Source organism: Hipposideros armiger, unplaced genomic scaffold, assembly GCF_001890085.2.
Source record: "Hipposideros armiger isolate ML-2016 unplaced genomic scaffold, ASM189008v1 scaffold_1302, whole genome shotgun sequence".
Taxonomy (NCBI): Eukaryota; Metazoa; Chordata; class Mammalia; order Chiroptera; family Hipposideridae; genus Hipposideros; species Hipposideros armiger.
The window spans coordinates 43,605-49,497 of NW_017732652.1; positions in this window are offsets into that span (position 1 = coordinate 43,605).

Below are 5,893 nucleotides of genomic sequence, written 5' to 3' on the forward strand. Positions count from 1 at the left end.
GGCTACACACACTGGCTGCTGGCTACACACAGTAGCCCATGGCAACCCACTGCCACAGGGGCTGCAGCCTATGCCATCGCCGGCAACTCACGGCAGCCCAGTTCCAGGTTGAGCTGTTGTTCAGCATCTTAGCTGTGGAAGGCAGTGTCACTGGCCCTCATATGTGGGATCCGAACCGGGGCCCTCTGGCATCCCAAGCCAATTCTTAACCATCGCGCCACTTGGCCGGCCCTACCACAGCTTCTTAATCCAGTCGTCTACCGATGGTCATTTTGGTTGATTCCAAGTCTTGGCTATTGTAAATAGCACTGCAATAAATATAGGGGTGCATATATTTTTTTTAATTACCGTCTCGGGTTTCTCTGGATAGATACTCAGGAATGGAATTGCTGGGTTATACAGTAGTTCCATTTCCACATTTTTGAGATACCTCCATACTGATTTCTGTAATGGCTGCACCAATCTGCAGACCCACCAACAGTGCAGCAGGGTTCCCTTTTCTCCACAGCCTCGTCAGCACTTGTTGTTTGTTGATTTATTGATGATAGCCATTCTGACCGGAGTGAAGTGGTATCTCATTGTGGTTTTTATTTGCATTTCTCTAATGATTAGTGAGGTTGAACATTTTTTCATATTCCTGTTGGCCATCTGTATGTCCTCTTTAGAGAAATGCCTCTTCATACCCTCTCCTTATTTTTTAATTGGGTTGTTTGGTTTTTTGGTGTTGAGTTGAATGAGTGTTTTATAAATTTTAGATATTAACCTCTTATCAGATATATCATTGACAAATATCTTCTCCCAATCAGTAGGCTGCCTTTTTGTTTTATTGATGATTTCCTATGCTGTGAAAAAACTTTTAAGTTTGATGTAATCCCATATGTTTGTTTTTTATTTTATTTCCTTTGCCCAAGGGCATATATTAGTAAAAATATTACTGAGGGTAATGTATGCAAATTTATTCCCTATGTTTTCTTCTAGGAGTTTTATGGTTTCAGGTCTTACATTTAAGTCTTTAATCCATTTTGAATTTGTTCTCATATATGGTGTAAGTAGGTGGTCCATTTTCATTTTTCTGCACGTGTCAGTCCAATTTTCCCAGCACCATTTATTAAATAGACTTACTCCAATGTAAATTTCTTGCTTCCATTGTCATAGATTAAATGACCATATATGGATGGGTTTGTTTCTGGACTCTCTATTCTGTTCCATTGGTCTATGTATCTGTTTTTATGCCAGTGCCATACTATTTAGATTACTGTAGCCTTGTATTATGATTTGATGTCGGGTAGCATGATACCTTCCACTTTGTTCTTGTTTCTCAAGATTGCCGTGGCTATTCAGGGTCTTTTATAGTTCCATATAAATTTTAGGATTATATGTTCTATTTCTGAGAAAAATGTCCTTGGTAGTTTGATAGGAATTGCATTGAATCTATATATTGCCTTAGGTAGTATTGACATTTCAACTATATTAATTCTTCCTATCCATGAACATGGTATGTATTTTCATTTATTTGTATCTTCTTTGACTTCTCTCTTCAATGTCTTATAATGTTCTGAGTATGGGTCTTTTACTTCTTTGGTTAAATTTATTCCTAGGTATTTATAGTTTTTCAAGTAATTGTAAATGGGATTGATTTCCTGATTTCTTCTTCTGGTAGTTTATTATTGGTATATACAAATGCAACTGATTTCTGAATGTTAATTTTGTATCCTGCTACCTTACTAAATTCATTTATCAGTTCTAACAGTTTTTTGGTGGAGTCTTTGGGATTCTCTACATATAGTATCATGTCATCTGCATATAATGACAATTTTACTTCCTCCTTTCCAATTCGGATGCTTTTTATTTCATGTTCCTGTCTGATTGCTGTGGCTAGAACTTCCAGAACTATGTTGAATAGAAGTGGTGAAAGTGGGCAGCCTTGTCTTGTTCCTGATTTTAAGGGGAAAGCTTTTAGCCTTTCCCCATTGAGCACGATGTTTGCTGTGGGCTTATCATACATGGCCTTTATTATGTTGAGATATGAACCCACTATTCCCACTTTGCAAAGAGTTTTTATCATAAATGGCATCTGGATTTTCTCAAATGCTTTTTCTGCGTCTATTGATATGATCATATGATTTTTATTTTTCATTTTGTTAATGTGATGTATTATGTTAATTGATTTGTGGATATTGAACCAACCTTTCATACCAGGAATGAATCCCACTACATCGTGGTGTATGGTCTTTTCAATGTCACACTGAATTCGATTTGCTAGTGTTTTGTTAAGGATTTTTACATCTATGTTCATTAGGGATATTGGCCTGTAGTTTTCTTTTTTTATTATATCTTTGTCTCATTTGGGGATCAGAGTAATAGTGGCCTCATAAAATGTGCTTGGGAGCCTTCCCTCCTTCTGTATCTTTTGGAATAGTTTGAGGAGAATAGATAATAATTCTTTTTTGAATGTTTTGTATAAAGTAACATTCACAGGTTCCAAGGATTATACCTAAATATCTTTGGGGTCTCTTGTTCAGCCTGACACAGCTCGTGTGGGCTACTGTAAGGAAGTTGGAGAACAGTGTCCTCAATCAAATGACCTAGAACCATGTCAATACAAGAGAATCCTGGTGGCTAGACTAGAATTAAGTTAGCATGCCTTAGGTCCCCTTGCGGCTTGGCTGTAGCCAGAGGGTCTAACAACCAGGCTGGCCTGGGGTAGCCATAAGTGGAGGGGTGTTTCCTTGCAGCTGCTGACTTAAATGCTCCTGTGCACAGATCCTTTGAAGTCATAAGGAAGTGTCTTGGAATGCTGAGACCCAAGGGAACTATCTCGGTAAAACTTCCTTATCCAGTGGTCTCGGAATGCTGAGGCCATCCTGGGGATCATACGCGTGTGTGAAAGCACAGCTCGTGCTTGATCACAATGAGTTTCGGTGAAGCAGCTGCCGGTCTAATCTAATCCATTAACTGGGTATAGATATTCAAATTGGCTTCTCTGTGACAGTTGTAAATAAAAGTTATTCGCCCGCCAGTATCAGGGCTCACTCTCTCACTCTCTCGGTCTGCAGAGACAAGACCCTGGCCCGCAGAAACTCTACTTTTGACTTTTGTGATTTCTTAACCCTTTGCTGCCCCTCCTCAAGCCCCCCAGCCCCTTGTCACGTGGGATGTGATGGAGGGGGAGAGGAGTGTTATTCCAAGGAATAGTCAGGGCAGAATATTTAATTTTCAGAATAAGTCTAGAGAGCTCCCCAACCCTTTTATCTTCATCATTACCCAAGGGATGACTGACCAAGTGGAGACAAATGCTTTTGGGGATGGCTACATTCATTGACTAGCCTGCCTTACTAAGGTGTGTGAATCGGGAGGAGGGGAATGGGTAGAGCTGGTTTTAGAGGAGGCCATTCCAGTGCTTGGCAACCAGATGCTGCTCATGGTAGGGAGTGCAGAATGTTCATCCAACACCTTGACTCTTGGCCCATTGTTGGGTGGCTTTTGTGACAAAAGGCACACCAATGTCAGACTATTGATGGTCTGCAAAACCTAAAACATGACACAATTTAGTTTCAAGGTCCATAATGATGTGGCCTGAGTCAGGGGATCAGACTGAAACAGGGACACAAGCACCAACAGAACCCTTAGAGTGTGTCAAAGGTTCAATGGAGTCAATTTAGGAGGAGCAGGAGGGAGCTTCTGTGCAATGCATGCTTGATCAGCATCTTGTTGCCAGTCAGTCTTAGAGACCACCAGGTCCACACCATGGTCATCCACATGAGAGATCCAACTGTCAGGTAGACCCAAAGAGTGTTTCCATAGTTCACCGCCCCACAGGGTGTGTCTTGAATATTCCTTATCTGTCATCTTCCAAGTGGTGGACCAAGCAGCCAGGCCATTGGCTAACAGCCCAAGTCAGTAAAATATAACACAGCTCAAAAAGGGGAGTGCTGGCCAGATATGATAAAAACAGCCTTGAGTCCTGCCCACTGAGCAGAGTGGGGCCATCTGCTTTCAGCTTTACATAGCTGGCTCTGAGGCTGGACAGCAGCAGTCACTCAATGGATCCCATTAGGTTTCATCTTAGCTAAGCCATCAGTGACCCAAGCCCAGGCATTTAGGGGAACCTCTGAGACTTGAGGGTCCCACTGATCCATGTTTTTGCTTCAAGTGGTTTCTCCCAAAGCAGTAGCTGCCACTTTTTTATGTAAAACCTTTCTGAGGGCCAGGCTGACTGTCCCCTTAAAATTACTATTTCTGTTTGACTGGCAAAGTCTTTTAGGCTCTTCCCATCTTGTTAGTCATGAGGTTCAACTCGATTCACCTCAAAAGGAGGGTATCAGTCTGGAGAATTACAAAGCTTTTGGGTCTGGGGTTCTTCAGCAGAAGGTGTACTTGATAGCTGTGTCCACCAGATGGCGATGTTGCACTGAGAAATGGCCTCTCCGCGAACACTGGCAGCTTGAGTTTTTAACTAAAACTGTGATTTCCCTTTCTCTCCTCCCCATTCTTTATTGTTTCTGTTGGACCATCCTGGAGAGGAAAAGAAGGTGGGTTGGTGAGTGATCTGTGTTCCATTGTCACCCTCCTCATATAGCAGTCCCTGAATAGGAAATTCCTTTAATACTTAAGGGGCTGGAAAAGTGCAAGTATATACGTAACCTATCAATTCCTACTACACATTCAGGTGTAGAAGCAGCAAAGACATTGGGCCTCACACAAAATCACTTTAGCTTCACTTCTCTACTGAAAACCTTGTCCAAACCCCATCTGTTGAATTTGGGCATGTCTTCCCTTACAGGAACAAAGACCAAGAAATCTAGCAAACGTTTGTCAGGGCTACAAGCATCCAGGAGACCATGCTAATCTGCCTGGCTGAGAGCACAGGGCAGAAAGGGGAGCTAGCCTGCACAGCATGGTGGAGGCAGCAGGGGAGAAATTTAACTGTCAGCCTTTTTTCTTCCTTGGCCTTGCACACTCCAGAGTTAGCACCCACAATTTAATACTGCTTCCTCCTTCACAGAAAGGAGCACTACCCTTTTGATGTCCTATAAATGCCTCACCCCCAGGGAATCCTTTCTTTTGTACCTGTACATATTGCTGTATTTCAATCTGCAGTTTTTGGTCCCTTGGCCACCCTTGCGCCCAGCACCCTGTCCTTACTGCCAGCCAATCTGGGCTGTCGCAGGATCCAGGTACTGCAGCTGGGTTGTGAGCTCAGCCTAGAAGTCATGCAGGCCACCGGCTTATGCAGCACTGGCCAAAGATGTCTGTCAGACACCCTTGCTATGCACAGAGAAGCAATGTCCCTCAAGGCCAACTTTGACTACTCTCTTATTGAAAACTAGTGTCCTTGTTATTGGGCTGGGGCTGGAAAGGCCTCCTGAATCAGTTGCTTTTGGCAGTGCCCTATGTGACCAGCAGCAGTTCACAGAATTCCTGTCCCAGGTACTGGCTTTGACCAAGTTCCTATAACCCACAATGGGCTAGTCATCTAGGGGCAGTCCACATCTTGTGGGCACTTTCTTCACCCAAACCACCATTTTCTCTCTTTCTCTCTCTCTCTCTCTCTCTCTCTCTCTCTCTCTCTCTCTCTCTCTCTCTCTCTCTCTCTCTCTCATCTGATGCAGCTCTTTATCCAGGAGGAAGTGCTAAGAGACATAAGGTGTTCACTCTTCATTTAGGTCTGGAGGTGTCCAGAAGAATTTAATCTATAAATAAACTGACATTAATTTTCTAATTGATTAAGGCTCTATGGGGGTACAAAGATAAATCAGTCCATGTGCCGTTCCCTTAGGAGTTAAAATCTAGAGAAAGGGAGTGAATAGTGTTTGGGTGTTGTAGGAACTAGTAGACCCTGAACCGATCACAGCTCAGTGAAGGTTAAAAAAATTATTATCGGGTAGGCTGA